Below are 21,500 nucleotides of genomic sequence, written 5' to 3'. Positions count from 1 at the left end.
TCCTCACACTTGTAGGGCCATTGCCCGGTGTGGATCACCTGGTGGCGGATCAGGGTGCTGCTCTGCCTGAAGCTCTTCCCACACTCCAAGCAGTACATCTTTATATTGTAACCTAGGTCATCTCTCACCAATGGAAGGGTGGGACCGAATAACTTCATATTTGGTGTCATTTTGTGCTCTGCTGGGAGTTTCCCGAGGGCTGGTAGTGCTGTTGGCTTCAGGAACAGTTTGGGTAATGGCTGTAGGACTGAGGGTTGGGTAAAAAACCAGAACAGTATTCTTGTATTTATAATCTTTTGTTACATGTCCAGTTTTCCTGCAGTTATAACAGTTTCCACTGCCTTTATTACATTCTGTATTGTGGGGAAGCACGTTTGCTGCAACCAGCATTTCAATTGCACCCTGGCTGGTGGCCTTGGCTAGGCTGGAGTCACGGTCTGAGACCGCTTGGAATATGCAAGCATCAACCATCTGAGAAATGGTAGGCTCAGGGTCAAGGGGGAGGCTGTGAAGAACCTTTCTGCAGTCAATACTGGCATTATAGAAAGCTAATTTGCTAATAAGATCATCCTGGACCTTTTGATCATCTACCTGTTTTTCCAGGGCTTTCATAAGGTGCTTTATGAACTTGATATAGTTCTCATCTGGGCCCTGGTGAATGTCAGTGAAGTCAGTGTGGGGTGCAGAATTATCAGGTGTTTGGAGGAGGGTGGACCATGCAGCGCCTTTGAGATCTTCCAGTATTGACTGGGGGAAGACTTCAGCCTGATACTGCAGTCTAGTATAGTCTCCTTCCCTGGTAATGCGGTCCATTGTGAGGTGTTGTCACCCTTCTTCCTCAACATAACCTTTTGGTAACTCATGAACTTTTTTTATCCAAACTCCTTTCCAGAAAATAAATTTATCGGGTGACAATATAATTTTCATACACCGTTTTAAATTTTGTGATACCATTGTGTGGGCAGTAAATGGCACGTCCAGCAAATTGTTAAAATAGGGAGAACCTCTCCGATAATCATTGGCAGCCTTTACTAAGTCATTCATTTCCCTATGGAGGTAGGGAATCCAAGATTCAGGTGGCACCTGTGCAGTATAAGCAGGGGCCAAAACCTAAATGGGAATTTATTCCCTATGGATTCCCAGGGGCCAAAGCCTAAATGGGAATCTATTCCCTATGGATTCCCATTTAGGTTTTGGCCCCTGCTTATACTGCACACCACCTGAATCTTGGATATCACCTCCCGGTCCCCCTCCTTTGCAGCTTTTCTCCGCATCTTCTGCCAAGAATCCTTGGGCTCATCCTCACTCTCAGATAAGCTATCACTCTTTTCCTCTGTAGAGGAGGCAGGTCTGCTGGCAGAGGCGCAGGCCTTTCTGCCAACCAGCAATGCCTGGCGTTGAAGGTCTTTGGTAGCCAAAATGGCTTCCTTCCAGTTGGCCCCATGTCCGGTTCCAGTGATGTGGGAACTGGAAGAAGCTGGACTGGAGAAGGGGTCTGGAAGTGGAGAGGTGGAGCCTGCACCCGGGAGGAGCTTTCTGATGACAGGGGAGGGACCCAATGCAGCGGTGGAATTCAACATTAGGGTGAGACCCGTCACAGAGGAGGCACCTGAAGCAAAGGTGGGAAATGGGGATGAAGGTGGGAGGGAATCTAAAATGGCGGTCTCTCTAACAGGAGTATTGCCATCTTGTGATTTATAGGAAGGAGGATTAGAACTAGGGAATGAAGGAATGTGGGTGAGGGAATATCTCAAGGCAGTATGGCCACTACCACCCTGAGGAGAGGACAGAAAAGGAGGGGAGATGGCAGACAGCAGATGGCTTGTCTGTGCCAAAGGGCGGGCGCCATCTCCCATCCTGTTCTCAGGGAACCTGGGTTCGGGAACGTGAAGGGCGGGTTGAAAAAAACAGGGAAAAGGGTTGGAACCATGAACTCCTTAAATGATCCTATAAATTGAATGAAACAACAGATAAAATTTCCCAACTTTTAAAACCCCTTGTGTTTGTAAAATATAAAACTTTTCCCCGACAGCATCCCAAAATGATAACTGATAGACAGAATCAACAGAGATATCAGGAAGCTCCTCAAATAACCATGAACAATCCCTTTTAAACTCCCTTCAGAAATATAACTCCCCTCTAAATTTAAAACTCTCCAAAACTTAACAAAAACATCCTTTTCAGCTTGGGAATGAGTATTTCCCGTAGCTGCCCCCAATGGAAGAGGGAATGCACACCCACAGGAACAGAAAATCAGACGCCCAAACCCCTGGGAGCTCTCTGCCACTCAGTCACTCACTCTCAGTCTCACAGGCACAATCTCCAGCCAATGTGGGGCTTGTGGGGAGCACCAGAGACAGCTTTCCCTTGCTTGTCCCCACCTGGCATCACTGCCTGCAGGGTTCTGTTCTAGCTGGAACCTGGGGACACTTTCTCAGTTGTGTCCCTGACAGGGATCTCTTCAAAGTACAAGAAACTTCAGGGTTTCAACAGAACTGAGTTCTTGAGGGTTCTGTGACATCACTGAGGGGATGGTGACATCACAGAGCTGGCTGTACCATCCCAGAGCTGGCTGTGACATCCCAGAGTAGGATGTGAAGCCATAGAGCAGAGTCTGCCATGAGAGAGGGTGGCTCTGTGGCATCAGGGAGTGGGTTGTGACATCACCGGGTAGCTGTGTAACATCACAGAGAAGGCTGTGACATCACAGAACAGATTGTGACATCACAGGGTGACTTTGTGACATCAGACTTCTGTGGCATCACAGCACTGCTGTATGACATCACAAGGGGACATAGAGTTGGTTCTGTGACATCACAGGGTCAGTGTGACATCACAGGGTCAGTGTGACATCACAAGGGCTGTGTGACATCACTGATGGCTGTGTGACATCAAAGGGTCAGTGCGACATCACAGGGGCTGTGTGACATCACGGGAGCTGTGTGAGGTCACTGAGGAGGTCACTCTGCCCCGGCCCCCCTCACAGTTCCCCCCAGAGCAGTCCAACCCTGCTCGTGCACAGCGGGGTTCCCTGTCCCCCGGGGTCCCCCTGCGCCCGGCCCCACAGCCTCCCCCAGAGGATGTTCCACGAGATCGACCCCCGAGCCTGACATGGGGACGGGGGGCCGGGGCCCTGGGGGTGGCACAGGGGGACAGGGACCCCCCAGCAGTGTCCCTGTCTCGTCCAGGGCCAGAGCCTGGGCAAGGGCTCCTTCACCCTTACGAGGGTGAAGGAGCCCTTGAACGAGGGCTTGAGAGCGCTGAAAAAATCCCCAGCAAGGCATCAGCAAAAACCAGATTTAATATTAAGGGACAGCAGCACAAAGTTCCTTGGCAAGAGTCACTCTGCTCCTGACTGGACACTTCAGGCACACCAGGGAAACAAAGCAACAACAAAACCAAACAGAACCCAGGCAATCAAACCAGAAATTAACCCAGAACTGTCCCTCTGTGTGTGTGTGTGTGACACAAGGACAGTGAGGGCAAGGATCAAAGGAATATGGCCTAAAAGCTTAACAGAGCTCAAACTTAACAGGACTTAACTTATATCTTAACCTTAACTGATACTTTCAACTTCACAATTTAGCAAAAGAGCAGAGCGTAAAAGCATTCAACCTAAATAAAACCTTTTGACTTTGCAATTTTACAAAGGAATAAAACTTTACAATATTTTGCTTAGTTTATAACTTACACTAAAGGTAGCAACTTAGCAAAAGAACACCTTAGCAAAAGAACAACTCTTAGCAGCAATTAACTTCACTTAGGCCTTGTGATTTAACCTTTCCTACAGGCCTGACTGACTCAGCTATCCAAGGCGCTCAAACTCCTCAGAGAGCAGCATTTCTGCCACATTTCCCCAGCACAGGCACTCCTGTGTGCACACTGACACAAAGAGTCAGTGCAAGGCACCTGTGAGCAATTCCCCTGCGGGCAGGGAACGCTCACTGAGGATACTTTGGCATCTTCCCAGTGGGCAGAGTGCTGAGCCTGGAGGAGTGGGGGGATCGGCCCAGGCTCCGTCGTTGTTCAGGATCCCCGAGTGCAGCAAACAGGAGAGTTCCCGGCTGGGAAAGGCCCCACCCAGAGGGAGTCGCTGGCCCAGGAGAGCTCCAAGGGCTCCTTTTGGAGCGCTGTTTGCAGGGCCCCAAGAGAGGGGCTTCAGTCCCAGCAATGGTTCATCCTGGCCGCACTTGGCACCAACAGCTTTCTTTGGCAGTGTGAGAACAGGGATGTTGTGCCACAGAGGGAACAAAAACAGTTCCCAGGGCTGCTGCTAAAGGAACCAGGAGCTGGTTGGGCAGCAGCAGTGCCTGGAGCAATGTTTGTGATGAGCTGCAGAGGAGCTGAGCCCAGGGGCTGTTGGCCAAGGCCGAGGCCCAAGGAGCATTTCTCAGCTGGCAGGGCGGCCTGAGAAGGGGAGGGGGGAATGCAGCAGCACAGGGCCATGGAACCAAGGGACCATTGTGACACTGTGGAGCCTTGTGACACTGTGGGACCCTGTGACAACAAGGGACCATTGTGACACTGTGGGGCCTCATGGAATCATGGAGAGCACTGTGACATTGCTGGGCCTCATGGATCCAAGGGGACTGTACTGACGCTGTGTGGCTCCATGAAATGTAGGGATCATTGTGACACTGAGAGGCCTCATCAAAACAAGGGGCCATTTTGACAGCGTGGGGCTGCATGGAACCATGGAGACCACTTGGACACCTTGGGGTGTTATGGAACCAAGGGGCCATGGTGACACTGAGGGGCACCATGGAAACACAGAGACCATTGTGACACTCAGGGGACTCATGGAAATATGGAGACCATTGTGACAGCGTGGGGCTGCATGGAACCATGGAGACCATTCGGACACTTTGGGGTGTTATGGAACCAAGGGGCCATGGTGACACTGAGGGGCACCATGGAAACACAGAGACCATTGTGACACTCAGGGGACTCATGGAAACATGGAGACCATTGTGACGCTGTGAGGCCTCATGGAATCAGTGAGACCATTGTGATCCTGGGAGGATCATTGTGATATTGTGGAGCCTCATGAAACAAAGAGGCCTTTGTGACACTGCAGGGCTGCATGGAACCAAAGCTCCAGGGTGACACAGAGTGGCCTCCTGTCATCAGTGGTCCATAGTGACACTGTGGAGCCAAAGGAGACCATTGTGACACAGCAAAACCCCAGGGTCCAAAGGTCCATTGTGACATTCCAGACCTCATGGAACCGAGGAGTCCTGTGACATTGTGGGGCCTGGGGAGCCACAGAGACCATTGTGACACTGCAAGGGCTCATGGAATCCTTGGGACAATTGTGACACTGCAGGGCCTTATGACACCTAGGGGCCACTGTGACATTGTGGGACCCAATGGAACCTAGGGGCCAGTGTGACACTGCAAGTCTTCTTGTAATCAAGGGGCCATTGTGACACTGCTGGAACCCATGGAATCAAGTCACCATTATGACACTGCGGGGCCCCATGGATCCAAGGAACCATTGTGATAATATGGAGCCCCACAAAACCAAGGGAACACAGAACAAGTCTGGCTGCTTTGGCCTCCCATAGACTGCCTGACTGGTCCAACTGACCTTTGCATGTTGAGTGTCACTTCTCATCTGCTGCTGAAACACTGAGGCTCTGTGTTTTCCTTCCCAATGGAAAAGAACTGTCCTTCTGCTCCAGGCGCCCATGGCCAGAATTGGGATTTCACCTCCAAAGGTCCTTATATCCAGGGATTCTTCCAATAGGAATATTGCCAGGACAAGTCTGGCTGGCAGTGGTTTCACAAGGGTCACCTCTCATCCGTCCCCAAAACATTGGGAAAGGCTCCATGCTCTCCTTCCTAAGGAAAGAACTGTCCTGCTTCTCCAGGTGCCCATGGCTGAGATTGGGTTTCCACCTCCAAAATTCCCTAAATCCAAACTCTGCAATTACTGACAAGTCTAGCTGGCCTTGGCCTGCTGAGGCTCTCACTTGCCTTCCAAACCTTGAGGCTCTGTGCTTTCCTTCCCATGGAAAAGAACTGTCCTTCTCAGCCAGGTGCCCATGGCCACAATTGGGATTTCACCTCCAACACTGCCTGTTGTGACAGACTGGAGGAGATCGTCTGCTCTAAACATTTTGTGTGTGGGGGGGGGAGGAAGGGGCAGGTCCAGCCTTGCCCTACCCTGTAAGCACAGCCCTTCCCTGCCCTGTGACCCCAAGGGGCCTCCAGTGGGTTTACGGTTTCTACCTGAACCGCGGCACACTGAATCCCCAGCACTGCCATCCCACCCTGGGCACTGGGGCCCTCTTGGCTCTACTCAGTGCTGCTGCTGTACTCGGGGCACCCCAAACCCTGGTAGGGACCCGTGTCCCCGCACTCCAGGGATTGTGCGCGACTCACACTGCCCCGATCCTCCACGCACCCGGAGCTCCGTTCGGGGTTTGCGTGCCAATTCACCAATTCATCTGCCACTTTTACTCGAATTTGGTGCACAGGAAAAACACCAAGCAGATATTCATAAGAGGTCAAAATGACACAAAATTCTACTGGCAAAGTGCAAAAAATCAAGAACTTTGGAAGAGGATTTAACGCAACATGAAATTACACATAAAACACTTACCATAGCAGTAACTTCATTAACTTAGCCCATTTATCCTGGAAACATTAAAACACGCAAGCTGTTAGGGTATCCAAAAATGTTCCATATAAAGAGCATTAGAAGGAGAAGAAAGAGAGAGAGACAGAAAGACAGAAGCTCTATAGAAAGACACACATATGACTAACAGCTCCTAGGGTTCCAGTGTGGGTGAGACACAAACGCCAGGAGAAGGCAGAGTCCATACCAGGGGCTCACCTTGTGCTCTATGTTTTTAAGCCCCCGGGCCCTTGTGAGCCTCCCCCAGGTGGGATTTCTGATCACACAGGCAATCAGGGCTGGGTTAGCACTGTACCCACTGTGTGACTGATTGACAGCTCATCCCAGGGTGTCTCAGGACATTGATCTCATCCATCCTCTGATAGTGACCATGGTGACACAGGGGAACCTCATGGAACCGTGGGTCAGTTGTGACAATGTGGGTCCAAGGACACCACGGGAGATGTCATAGACAGGTAGAATAATGATAAAAGAAAAGCCTTTTGAAATGCAGCCTTGTTCAGCCATATCAATAGCTGGCCTATCATCTCTTCTGTGTGCAACTAAGCAGTTACAAGTTCCCATGTGAAGCTATTTTGAGAATGAGACTTTGTGACCATTCTATTCTGAGGGTGAAAAACAAATGCACCTGCAATAACAAGTAATTTGTCCCATGAGAATCAGTGAAGAAGTAAACAATACAATAGAGAGATTTGATGCACAAGTAAAATCTATTTTATTAACCAATAATCAACTAACTGATAAGAAATCTTTGAACGAACTAAAGGTGCACACAAGGTCTGTTAAATTGTGTAAAATGAGTTGTATGAATAAAGAATAAAGAGTTCTTCTCCATCTTAGCTTAGTCCTTTGGGATTTCAGTTCCCCCCTTCTTGACGGCTTTGGGTTCTCCCTTCTTTGGAGCTTTGGGTTCCGCCTTCTTTGGGTCTTTGTCTTCCTTCTTCTCTGAGATTTTGGTTTCTTTCCTCTCTGATACTTTGGTGTCCTTCTTCTCTGATGCTTTGATTTTCTTCCCTTCTGATGCTTTGCTTTCCTTCTTCTCTGGGATTTTGATTTCCTTCCTCTCTGGGATTTTGGTTTCCTTTTTTGGGATTTTGGTTTCCTTATTCTCTCGGGTCTTGGTTTTCCCCTTTGCTGGTATTGGAGGTTGCTTGCCAACAGAGACACTCTTCTTTCCCTTCTTCTGCCTCTCTTCCTCCTTCCTCCTCTCTTCCTCCTCTAAGGCTTTTGCCTCCTCCTGCTCAAGCTTTTGAGCTGGCTCCTTCAGCTCCCTTCTGCAGACAAAACAGAAAACATGGCTGAGAGTCCCACCAGAACCTTGGGCTCCCTAGTCCTGACTGGCCCTGCACTTCATTCCTTGACCCTGAGGCCATTTCCGTGAATTCTCCTCAACCCACAGAGGTTGGGAACATCCCAAGTGAGGGCATGGGTGGAAGGGGACCTCCAGGACCAGCCAAACCGGAGCTTTGCCAGCATAAGGTGTTGACTGTGCCAGCTCCCTCTGAAGGCACAGCCAGACCCCTCCAGCCCCTGCCAAAGGCTGATCCAGCAGCTCTCTGCACTGGTGCCTGGAAACGCCCTTTGTCTCTTGGCTTCCCAGTTTAAAGCAGAGCACAGATTGCTGACATCTGCTTAGCTCTCCTACAGTTCATACTCAGCTCATTCAGCCCCCTTCTCCCTGGGCATAGCTGAAGCATGATTTTAAAGAGTTCAGATTTCAGCTGAGGGTTAGAAGCAATTCCCATTGATCAGGATGTAGGTTAGATAGGCAGACCATAGGTTAATGATTATGAGATGCTTAAACTGGAGCTGATTGTTCTATTGTTTACCATTAGGAGCTTCTTTCTAGAGGGAAGTGGAGGAAGTGAACTGTTATAAGAACATCTTGAAACCAGTAGAACAATGGTTAGCACCTGGGCTTGATGTCAATCAATCACTAAGCAGGGGACCTTGGATGGTGCCAGAGGGTCACAGAGACCTGATGAAGACATTCCTGACTTCATCCCTTAAGACCACTGACCCAACTCGAGACCACCAACCCAATTCAAGGGAAGAATTGCACAGGAGTGAAGGACCAATGACCTCATTTGAATACAGAGCAGGGATGGGAGGTGCTGGGGTTGTACAGATGTATTTTATTTAAGATCTTGGGAAATAAAGAGAGGGCAAAGAACCTTGGACAGCACGGGCACGCCTTTTAGGGACGGCTCTGGTGCCGCCCACCGGTGTTAATAAACATCCCACTGTCTAACTTTAATTAGTTAGAGAGTCTCTGACCGTGATCTTTGGTTTTAACAACTCCTAGCCTGCTCCTTCATGAGCACAATCCTATCAGTCAGAAAGCAAAGGCTGCAGGAAATCCTCTCCTGCAAGACAGGCTTGTGTCAGGCAGATTTCCTGCTGGAACCCAGCTGGGACCAAGCACCAAGCAAACCAGTGCTGGCTGCCATGGAAACCATTGGAAGCAGCCTCGTCCGTCTCCTCCCCATGAAACCAACTCCAGTCTGGCCTGAAGAAGTCCTGATGCACAGGCTTGCTTTAAGCACCTCCACTCCCAGCTCCACACTTGTGCCTGTGTGTCCTGAGCTGGGCTGCCTTGCTGGAGCTGAGCTTCTCCTGTGCTTGCCTACGGCTGCAGCTGCAGGGGAGCCTAAAGGACAGGAGCTTTTCTGGCTGCTCTGCCACCATAAGGAGAACCCTGGCAGATCAGCAGTGCAAGGACTTCATCTGTGGCAGGAGCAGAACCCAAAGCAAGGTTTGCTCTGTGCCCCACGCCTGCCCATACCACAATCCCAATGTTCTGGTGAAGAAGGCAGATGATGAAGAAGATGCCACTCAACGCCATGGACTTCAAGACACCTCTAGATGCGGTGCCAAGGCAAGCCCAGAGCCCAGCTCCCCGCAGACAGCAGCTAAGCCAGGAGGGCTCGGCACTCAAATAGAGAAGAAGATGTTCTGTCTCAACAGAAGAAGGTCCTTCCTCTCTTGGCAGCCAGGGAGCTCAGAGTGGCCATCCCTGTGTTGCTGCTGGCCTTTGCTCTGCAGCTCCTCTGAGCTCAGAGGCCTTGGAGCAGGGAAGCCCTGCAGGGACAATAACCCATGGCAGAGCAGGAACCCATGGAAGGCTGACTCACCTGTCCCTGAGAGGGGCCTGAGAGCCACAGCTGATCTCCTGGGGGCTCAGGGAGGAGCTGACACGTGAGGCCTCCCTGGGCACCAGCACCTCAGAGGTGGAGCCTGCCTCCATGTGGCACAGCTCCGGGACATTGCAGGTGGTGTTGAGGTGGCCAGAGAAGGTGGAGGAGACCTGCTGGCTCTCTCCTGGCTGCAGCACACCTGCCAGTGGCAGGATATTGAAAGCCTGGATGGAAGACAGGAGAGATTGAGGTGTTGAGCATGGAAATGGATCCAATGGAGCATCTTGGAGCAAAGTGCAGCTGTAGCCAGAGGGGCCTATTCCCCAAACACTGCCAGAATCACCCTCACCTCATCCTGCATCCATGCCATTGACCAGTGCAGGGACCATGGGGAAAATCTTCTCCCATACTCACAGCTCAATGCATTAATTAGTACATTACATGAAAGTGAACTGGGATGTCTCCTGGCAGTAGAAATTCTCTCTGATGCACAACTTGCCTTTAAAAAGTTTAAAACTACCTGCTTTTAGAAAAGGAGGAGACTCAGAGTGAGAGCTCTTGGAGCTGAGGGAAGGAGTCCAGCCCAGCTCATCTGACTCCTGAGGCTCTTCCCCTCTCTCTCTGATTTAAATGCTTCTTTCTCAAGGTGCTACAGCAAAAGCTCCTGCAAAAATTTCCTGTGGAGCACCTGAGGAGTTCCAGGGGGAGCAGTGCCCTCCACAGGTGCTGCACAGCGTCCTTGGGCAGCCCTGCAACGTGTCCTGCACAGCCTCTCCAACAAGCAGCTGCTCCAGCAGCACTTTGTGATGGGCCTGCAGGGATGGGAGGCCCCTCTGTGGCCAATGCTGAGGGCCCCCAGTGGCACTGGCAGCTCCAGCCCTGCTTGCCACACTGACAATGGGCAAGGGAGACAGATTCCCTCTTGCCTTCTCCGCTCCCAGGGCAGTGTGCGCCATGTCCAGGGAGCACCTGAATCCCTCCAAGCCTCGAGGCAGGTGAGGGTGCTCAGGAGTTGGTGCTGGCACCCAAAAAACAAGCCATTTTTTATGCTGGGAAGAAGAGACAGCCCCTCTGCAAAGTCTCCCTTTGTCAGACAGCTCCAGGGCCAGCAGTGCAATAGCAGCTCTGGGTGAAAGCAGAGCCCTGCAAACAGGGAGTCTGGCTGCTTTGGGAAGAGGCTCCATGGAGATCAGGATCATCCCAGCTTGCTCTGGGAGGGAAGCTGGAGGTGTTACCATGATGATGCAGAGAAAAGCCTCATCTTACATTGGGAAGGAAACAAGGCAAAAAATCCCACACTCAGCACAGGCCTGTAGGATCTGAGCCAGCTTCTCCAAGGAAAACTCTCCTATTTCTCCCTCCCCCTCAGCCCATGTCCAGCCACTGGCCCTGCTGCCCAGCCCACTGTCAGGGCACAGCACAGCAGGGCAGCAAAAAGGGAGCATGAGCAGGACTTGGTGCTGGCAGGCTGGGGAGGCAAAGCAAGCAGTAGGTGTACAGGAAAATCTACCTCTGCTCCTGAAGAGTGGGTAAAATCCTGCACTTCTTTCAGGGCTCTGGCTGCCTCCTCCTTTCCAGTCCTGAAGTGCCTCCATCGAATTGCTGCACAATCCAGACTGGTTCTCCTCTCCTTCGGTGGCTGGGGTTTGAATTTAGGTGGGTGGAGCTCATCTCTGGAAAACAAATAACTATGAACAGGGACCTGCAGTGGGAGGGAGGGAGGGACACCTTCACGAGCAGCTCCTGGCCAGGATGCAGCCCCTGGGTGGGTGCTGGCACGTTGAACTGAGAAATGGTTTGATCCAGCCCTTCCCAATCCAGGCTGGGGCAGGTCTGTTCTAAAGGCAGCCAAGGGATGGCACTGAGGTGCTGCAGCAGCTGCAACTGCTTGCATTGAGCAACTACAGAGGACAGGCATTAACACCTGGTGGGGATGCAAAAAGCACAGTGGGAGAGGAAAAGACAGAGAAGGCAGCAAAAAGGTGAGATTTGAGACACCGAGGGGCAGACCCAGCCAGTGCCCAGCCAGCACAGCCCACCCAGTGCCCAAGGCCAGAAACTCGGCAGCTCCACCAGGGATTTATCAGGAATGTTCCCCTGACACCGCTGGGGGGTTGGTTGACATTTTACAACACTCCCAGGTGACTCAGGTCGCATTCCCCATCCATCCATCCATCTATCCATCCATCCATCCATCCATCCATCCATCCATCCATCCATCCATCCATCCATCCATCCTTCCATACATACACAGGCTGTGGTGCTGGGATCCTGCCAAGCTCTGCCAGCCTTGGGCTTGGGGAGATTTCTGCCAGCCGTCCTGGGCTCCGTAATTGTGCCCTCTGTTCCAGGAAGCAAGCAAGAAAGATTTTTAAAAACCCAAAACAAACCACAACAGACAAACCTTAAAAACCTTCAACAGCTCAACCCTGCTCAAGTTTTTTCTTTACGGACAGCTACCACTCTCCAGCTGAAATGCTGGGCTTTTGGTGAAAAAGAAAATTACATGTTCACCTCCAAATTGAAAAGGATTAAGGTAAGAGAACCTTTCAAACTAAAAATTATTGGCCCAAAGCTTTTATTTTTGCAAGAAATCTCTAGGAAAGACCAGCCTGACAGTTAAACAACTGGTTCTTCTGGTGGGGAGAAACCCTCCTCTTTAAGGGAAGCAGCCTGATAGTTGAAAGCAACTGTTTGGTCAAACTTCAGGCTCCCTGGCACAGCCTGCATTGCCTTTCCTTCCTGTTCACTGATTTACAGGCAGTGGCACGATGGCCCGGGTTCAGATGTTTGGTGCCATCCAGGGAATTTGGCATTGCCATTTCCATATGTTTTAATCGAAGTTTCAGTCCTTGCAAACACTCTTCAAATGCCAGCTTTCCTTTCTTTTACAGAAAGCTCAAGGTTCCCACAAGTCTTCTGACATCCTCTTTTGCACTCAGAGAGATGACATTTTCAAACAGATGTTTCCAAAGTTAACAGCATTTGAAAGAATAATGAACTCAAATGCCCCTGGATTCCAGCTTAGCCCAACTCCATTCTGTGTCAGACACTGAGATTCCCACCTCTAAGGCAGGAGCTGTTTGTGCCCTCCATCCCTCCTGTCCTTCTCCCCAGCAGCCCATGCCTGTTTTCCCCTGCACAATCCCTGTCCCTGTGCACCCTGCCAGGAGCAGCTGCACACAGGCTCACATCTCCCCTTGCCCTCACCAGGGGGTTTCTCTCATCCCCGAACACGCCGATGAGAACGTTGGTGCGATGAGTGCCCAGGGCCTGCACTGCCACCACAACTGGGATCTCTGCTGTGCTCTGGGGCTGCACAATCCCACAGGGCCTGGGGCTGGAGTAGAGCACAGCAGAGTCCTCCTTGCGTTTCTGGAAGGGACACAATGAAACGCAGATTCAGAGGGACCTCTCAAGAAACTTCAGGCTCCTTAACATCCACCACAACAGCAACTTACACACACCTTTAAAACTCCCCAGGACAAAGGTCAAAGGCACAAACAAGATGCAAGTATTGTAGGTTTAGCACTCCCAGGGCATCCTGCAAGGAGGCTGCCAGCACAGGCACTGGTGTCTGTGGGTGCAGCAGCTTTTCACAACCCTCTAAGATCTCCCACAGGAAAACACCCTGAGGACTAGAACATCAACTGCTTTTTCAGGAGCTTAAACTGCCTCCTCAAGTTTACACTTGGGTAGCATCGTGTTCTCAGCAGATCTTTAAGACTGAATAGAAACCAGCAAGGTCTTATCCAAACCCTTTTTTCCCCTAATAATCTCCTCAGGAATATTTGACAGGAGGAGGTGGATGTGATGCCAAACCTGGGGAATAAGCCCGTAGCAGCCAGGAAGGTGGCTGGGATTCCTAATGAGGATCTTCCTCTCATAGGGCACCTTCAGGTGGCACTCATCACACAGCAGCACTTGGGGGGACACTTGGAGCTCAGGAATGAGACATCTGGGCAAAGAGATGACCCCAGGACAATCAGAGATACTGAGAGAATGCAGAATGCCTACCCCCAAAGATTGTGAAATAGAGCAGAACACATTGGTCACTGCCAAATGCACATTGAAGAGCCCTACAGGGATAAATTGCCTTCTACCTCTTCCCACTCCAACATGTCTTGTCAAGGAGGGGCAAACCCTGAGAGGCAGCACCCAGAGGCTGCCAAGTGCCCCAGGCAGAGCACTTTGCCCCACAGCTGCCTCAGCCCCTGCTTTACCCAAGAAGGCTTGCAAGGACTCCTGGAACAGTGCCAGTGACCCACGAGCTCTGGGGGAGCCTTGCCAACAAGGATCAGTGCTCCCTAAGGCTCAAGGAACACACAGCTCCAGGGTCTCAGTAAAAATGACTCCCTTCTCTGCCATGGTGCTGTTGCCCTGCCTGAGAACTCAGCTCTTTGCCCCAGCCCTGGAGGGCACGAGACAGCAGCTGTCCCACAGAGGGGCTGATCAGCCCCTGCCAGGCCCTGCAGCTCCCTGGCTCCTTCACTGCACAGCTCCAGGCACTGCCTGGCCCCAGCTCCACCTGCTGTACACAATGGCAGCCCAGGCACTGCCTGGATGGCTCTGCCTGGCACAGGGAACAGCACCAGGGAGCTGCATCCCTCTGGCCATCACACTGACACCCACAGCAGCACAGCAGCATGGAATTCTGCTGCAGCAACAACGACTTTTGCTCTCAACTCTGACGACATTAAAGCTCAAAACGGGAAGCAGAGGGAAGGACAAAAACTGGAGCTGTCCTGCCACATCAAGGGCTGCTTTCCCCTTGTCAGACCATGCCCTCCCCACTCTTGCTGGGAGCCACTTCCTCCCTGCCATGCGCCCTCATGGACAGAGCCAGAGCCTGACTCTCAGCAGCTGCTTGCTGTGGCCCAAACCAGTGCACGGTGCTCACAACCAGCACAACTCCACCTCTTGCAGCCTGAAGGAGAGGAGGCCCTCAGGAAATTTGTTCCACCTCAAGCACCAAAAACAAGGCCAATCAATGATATCATTCCTTGTGCCTTTAGAAGAGGGCCCAGGACCATGCTGGGCTGTGAGCAAACGTGCTTTTCACCACGGGCTGCTGCCCAAGCACTGCTGTTCTCGTGTCCAGCTGGCACAACATGAGGGCATTCAGCAGCACTTCTCCTTGGCAGCTGCAGCCAGCACAGCCTGGGCAAGGCAGTGCCTGCGGGAGGCCAGGCAAGGGCTGGTACCTGGCTGTGATGATCAGGGCTGCCACTCCCTTGCCAATACCCTCCAGGTCCACCAGCAACCTCCGGTAGAACTCCATCACCGTGTTGGAGCACAGGGTCACCTGGTGGAAGAGAAGAACAGTCAATGCTTCCTTACAAAAGCTCATTACCCACGGGTGATATCCTCCAGTTCCTGAGGGAGGATTTGGCCTTTATTCTTCTGCTGCTCCATGTGTAGAGCACAGTCTCAGAGTAACAAAAGCCTTCTGGCAATACCAGATTTGTTAAACACACCTTGCTATCAGGGCACAGGTCAGCTACATTAAAACATTAGACTACAGCTCCAGGCACCACTGCATTCAAATTATGGGGCCAATTTCTCATCTGACTACAAAGGCATCCATGCAGAGGAAATCTGACTCGACCGCAATGAGTTCAGCTTTACAGCAGGAGGCTGAGGGAAAAGTGTGGCCCAGCAGGTGCTGGGCAGTTCATGGCTGCCCTGGGAGCCCGGGCCCGGGCTGGCTCTGAGAATTGCGGCCCCAGGCCAGGAGTGGGGAACTGCCCCAGGCTGGGCATTGACCACAGGCAGAACCCTCAGAACTGCCCCAGGGTGGGCATTGACCACAGGCAGAACCCTCAGAACCAGAACTGCCCAATGGTGGGCATTGACCACAGGCAAAACCCTCAGAACTGCCCCAGGGTGGGCATTGACCACAGGCAGAACCCTCAGAGCCTCTTGCTCTACGCTGCAAGAGACAAGCCACCAACAGGACCAGGCAGAGGAGAAAGGAGGAGGATCTCTGTCTTGAAGTTCCATAAGGAAGGGTTTATTCCAAGCAAAAGGATCAAAGCCAAAAGAGCCCTGGACACTCCTGTGCAAGGGCTTTTGTACAGATACAAATCAGGGGGTGAATACAAACAGCAAGCCACAAGGGAATCCTCAGGGGAGCACTGAGGGGATTACATCAAGTGTCTGGGGCCACTTTGGGTAGGAGGGTGGGGAGGATGGCTCACATGGGCCAATGGGGCCTCCAGAAATAGGGGAATTCCAAAGGGGCATTGCAGACAGGGATTGGCTCCAGGTTAAATTGGCAAAGAAGGTTGGGGAACAAAAGGGGCTGGGTTTGACAGGCAGGGAAAGAGCTGGAACAAGGGGCAGGGAATGGCATGAGGGACAGCTTTGACGGAAGGTAAATCCCAGGGGTAAACCCACTCGGGGAGAACACGGGGTACCACAGAACAAACCACTTAACAAGGAATCAATACAATAAATTTGAACCGCTACACATGGCTGCAGATTTTTTTGTCTCCACTGGAGCTTCCTGCAGTGAACACAAATCATTCTGCTCCCCAGGAGGGGGGAAATGAGACCAAGAAGAAAAGCTCACTGCTTGATACAATGACATCTCTCTAACAGCCACCTTCTGCCCTCATCCTTGCTCTGCCCCGTTGCAATCAAATCAATCGCTCTCAAAAACACAAGAATGGCTTCAGGCCTTGGCCATAAGGTCTGTGAACTCAGGCATATGATTTTGGAAAGCAAACAGTGCTCCCTGAGGAACATCCCGAGTAAGCCAGCTAGCAGAGGCCTCCCAGCAGTGCAGATCTCTCAGTGCCAGGATGCTCCAAGCTGGCACCAGAGCTAAAGCCCTCCCACCCTGCAGTGCAGCTCCAGCCCTGGTGCTGCAGCGGCTGTGGCTGGGCTCTTGCCGTACCTCGATGTCCTGGTGTCCCTGGGGGAGGATGGTGCCTTGGCTGGGATTCAGGGTGAACTCCCTGGGCTCCACATGGAAATGGATTCCCTTGCTCCAGGCCGGGTCGGTGTCCCTGCGGATCTGATCCACGCTGTCCACAGCCGGCTGCGTGCCATCGTCCAACATGCGGAGCTGGAACGTCAGGGGCACCGCGGAGCTGTTGGTGAGGCGGCAGCACTGCGTGTAGGGAAAGCCTGGGCAAGGACACAAATATCCATTCAGGCACCCAGCAGGGCATGATCCTGGGGGCAAGATCCTGGCAGGATCAAAGTGGGATTGGAGCTGAGCTCTTTATTATCTGAACTACAGCTCACCCAGAAGCTGCGTGAGGAATTAATCGTCACTTAGTTCCCTTTGACACAGATTCCAGACTGCAGCCTTGAAAATGCCCACTCCTAGCCCTGCTGAACACTGCAAGCTTCTCTCTTTGGGATGGGGACGAGCTCCCTCACCTGCCCCAAACCAGCACCAGTTCTCTCTCAGTGATGAGTGTGCACCCAGACCCAGTATTTTATCTGAGAATTCAAGCTGTCCAATTCCCTGCTCAGCCTGCCAACACTGCCACCTTTTTCAAGACATATAAAGAGTGAGTTGTCAGTGAGAAGAAGCTACAGCAAAATAAAGTGAGGATGGAATCAGGAACAAGAACGTGAGGCAAAGAACCCTAATGCAGCTTCTCTCTGCAGGATCCTTAAGGCATCTCTTGCTTTGGGCCAAACAGACTGAGCACGTGACAGCTCAGAGCCCACTCAACTGGGGGCACAGCCAAGCCTTGCTTTGAGATTAGCAATTAGGAACCAGGTCCCACCTCACCCAACAGACGGGGACATCACAGCCATGCTGCTCACTGAGAGTGCTGCCTGCAAGGCTTCACCCCACTTTGGCTCTGACATTTGCTTTCCATCCTGCAAAGCCAGAGATACAGCCACTCATGGTGGGGATGTCCTGCAGAGCGCGCAGAGCAGCCACAGCCTGCTGTGCGCTGCACATCTGGCTGGGCTGGCCAGCTCTGTGGGGAGGAGACTTCTCCCCAGGCCTGCTCACCAAGAGCATCTGGGACACAGATGGGGAGAAAAAACAACTGCAGCTGCAGCCCAGAGCTTCTCTGTGCCCATCCAAGTGACCACTGCCAGCTCCAGCAGGGACTCCAGCAGGGAGGCAAGAGAGGCACAAAAAGGACAAACCCAGATGTCAAAACCTCCAATGAGACTGAGGCCACCACATGCAGACAACAGTCAAGAGTTGCAAAGAAGCAAAGATACAACAGCTGCCTTCAGCCGAAGAGCCCTTAGGAATGAAAATGGATTCAGCAGGATCTGAATCTCCTGCTTCAGAACCATATTTCCATCTCTTGCCTTTCGTGTTTCATTCCTTCCAAAGGCAACTTGACAAGCGCCTCTGTGGTGATGCAGGCTGGGGAAGAAGCAGCTCAAAAAAGGCAATGAGTTTCCTTCAGAAGTTCATGAACTTCATTGTTCTGGCTTTAGGCTTGGCCGTGAATGTTGCCCTTGGTCTGGGAAGGGGGATAGGGGTTCTGGGGGGTTTTGGCCCTGGGCTGGGCTTTTCCCTTGGGGGTTTTGGGAGTTGTGGCGTGATGCCGTGGGCGGCTGTGCAGTGGGAGCTGAGGCTGGGCAGGGAGCGGAGCTTCCCTTCCTCCCGCTCGGGGGTCGCAGCTCGGCCGCTGCTGCTGCGGGAGGTTTGTGCTTGGCCCGGGGCTGCCCTGGCTGCAGCTCAGCGCTGGCACCGACCCTGCCTGCCTGCCCCGCTGCTGCTGCTGCTGCTGGGCACTGCCCACATCCCCCTGCCCTCTGGGGCTTTGCAAAAGGAGCATTTCCTCCTTCCCTTCCCTTTCCGAACCGGCTGGGGGGGATCCCTGCCCTGCCAGAGCCCACAGCTCCTCCTGCTGTGACCAGACCTCCACCAAAGGGGAAAAACAGGACTTGGCATCTGGGAAATGTCTGTTCTTGCCTTCTTGTCTGTGCTCTCCTGAGATAGTCTAGCAAAGAACTGTTATTCCTTTTCCCACAGTTTTGCCTGGGAGCCCTGTCATTTCAAAGGGATAATCATTTGGAGGGAGGGGCTCAACTTTCCATTGCAGCAAGATTCCCACCTTCCTTGGCAGACATCTGTCCTTTAAAGCAGCACAGAGACACCAGAAAATACTGCCTTCCTATTCCTTGCTTCCATGGGATCTCACAATGGCAAAATGCCCCCTGAGGCAGCAGCAGCAGCAGCCCTGCAGTTCACAGCCTGAAGAGGCTGCTGGGGCAGGGCAGGAGTGAGGGATGCTTTTCTGTTGGAAGGCACAGATCCCTGAGGCTGTGTCCCAGCCCAGGGAACACTCACCAAAGGAGATGTCCCCGAAGTCGAGCTCAGCGAGGTCGAAGTGTAAACTCGGTGCAGTGACGCTGCCCCTGCAGGCCGAGGACAGAGCACGCAATGGCTCGGTTAACGGCATTGCAAAGGTGCGGCTGTCGTGGCTCGGGGGCACAAAACCCGGGCTCAGGGCACCCTGGGTTTCCAACCAACACAGCCCCGTGTGCTCAGCACAGGGCCCTGGGCACAGGAGGCAGCTCAAGCCAAGGGGCAGCAGCCAACAGCCCCTGATGGGCTCTGGGCACAGGGCAGGCAGGAGAAGCCCCCGGGTTGCTGGGGGTCCCATGAAGGACCCTGAACACACACCCAGACATGGCTCCGTGCCTCAGTTTCCCCATCTGCAATGGCATGGACATCAAGGTGTCCCCACAAACTTCTGTAAGCAGCCCTTGCAGCCAAAGCTTCCCTGCTTTGCTCCTTCTGAGCTGCAACTGCTGTTCCCATGGAGGAGCTTTCTCAAGAGAGTTTGACCCACACAATCATTACAGACACTGTTCTGAGACACGAGTCCAGGGCATTCCCAAACATCCTCTGAAAAGAGCAGCAACAGTTCTACCCAGGGCACAGATGAATCCTAGAGGAAAGGACCAGCTTGTCAGCAGTGCACCAGCTGGCACAGCCAAGAGCAAGACCTTCAACAACCAAACTTGGCTGTCCTGAATCTAGCACAGCACCTCACCTGTCCTTGAACTCAGCAGACACACTCCAAAAGCCACCAACATCCACTGAAATCAGCACTTGAAGCTGCACAACATTCACCAGCTGATTTCATGGTTGATGCCAATCAGTGCCCACTCTGCCTTTTGGTTCAAAATCAAGAACCAGTGAACTGTGTCCTCTATTGTATTCACAGGACTGCCCCTGGCTCTGCTCTGCACATCTCAACAAGAGACACCTGCCCTTGCTCAAGGAGCAAGCTGCTTATGCAGAAACACCCTATGGCCACTTTGGGGGACGGACAGAGGAGAATCAATTATTTGATGGTGAAAGGTTCACCCTTGATTTCCAAATGAAAAAGCAGCACTTTTCCTCCAAAAACAAAGGCAGCGTCACTGTTTTTCCACTATGGGCGCACCTGCTCACCACTTTTCTCTTGCTAAGGAATAACTTCCTTGTTCCTCTTCACCATCTCCCTTATCTCATTGGTATCATCCAGTGCAGATTGTTTTCATTTCTTCACTGCCTTGAGCCAGTGCCTCCCAAGAGCAGCAGCCCAGGTCCAAAGCTGCAGAGCAGCCAGCATCAGCTCTCCTGCTTCCACTGCATTATCCTGCAGCACATGGCTCAGGCTGGCAGGGACAAGGCCTCACGCTGCTGTGGTGCTGAGCACTGAGCTCTGCCTCCCCTATGATCCGCCCTTCTCCCTTTGGCTGGGCCAGGATTGTCTCTTGCCCACGGGATGGTGCCCCAGTCCTTGGCACAGTTCCTGCTGCACAGTTCCTGACTCCCACATCAGCCCTTTGCTGGCTGTGCAAAGGAGGCACCAGAGCCCTCTGGGCACAGGAGCTGGGAGCACAGCTTGTGCCCCACAGCATGGCCATGAGAGGTGAGCTGAGGCTGCTGCTGCCCATCTGGCATGGAGTATTCACACAAGGTTTTACAAACACTGCTGCTGCTGCAGAATCAGCCAGGCTGGCCCATCTGCAAAGCCCTGGGGGCCTTGCTGGGTGTTCAGGTGGGACATCCCAGAGCAGCTGCTGCCCAAAGCTGATCCATCCCACTGCCTGCCATGGCCCAAGGCACAGGGAGATCCCTGCAGGGAGGAGTCATTCCAGCTCCCAGCTACCACACAGGGCAGCAGGCAGCCTCACACTAAAGCAATGCCAGCAGCAGAGCAGAGATTCACACCTCAGGAAACACCTTTTTCCTCTGCTCCACCCCAAAAGGAGGTAGGTGGGGGATGTTCCTGAGACAGCCACAGATGTGCCAACCCAGCTCCCAGGGTCCTTACTTGATGGTCAGGATGGCAGGCACAGGAGATCCAGCCACTCTGAACTGGAACTCCTCCTCAAAGCTCCCCAGCACGGTGGCACTGAAGGAGATCTGCACACTCTGGCTCCCACCTGCTGCAATGATGCCCTCCTCGGGGGCAAACTTGAAACACAAACCCACGTTGGTGGCTGAAGGGAGACAGGTGAAGGGAGCATCAATAGCTCCTTGGTTCATCAGTTTCACCTGCAGCAGCAAGAAAGCAAAATGGAAATACGTGTGGAATCTTCCCTTCTTGTGAGTAATTGTCTAATGATGCAATGAACACCCAGAAAAGGCAGAAGATGCTTTGTGCTGCTGAATGGCAGAAGTCCAAAGATTCAACAGGACAACTTCTGCCTTTGGGTTTTCACGCAGAGCAGTGGCAACTCCACAGAACTGCAGTCACCCTGGGCTTATCCCATGGACACAGAGC

The sequence above is a fragment of the Melozone crissalis genome, unplaced genomic scaffold (assembly GCF_028551555.1).
Source record: "Melozone crissalis strain CALT ecotype California unplaced genomic scaffold, PUWL_Pcris_2 ptg000043l_1, whole genome shotgun sequence".
Lineage (NCBI taxonomy): Eukaryota > Metazoa > Chordata > Aves > Passeriformes > Passerellidae > Melozone > Melozone crissalis.
The sequence above is the reverse complement of the archived record's forward strand: the minus strand, read 5'-3'. Positions refer to the sequence as shown.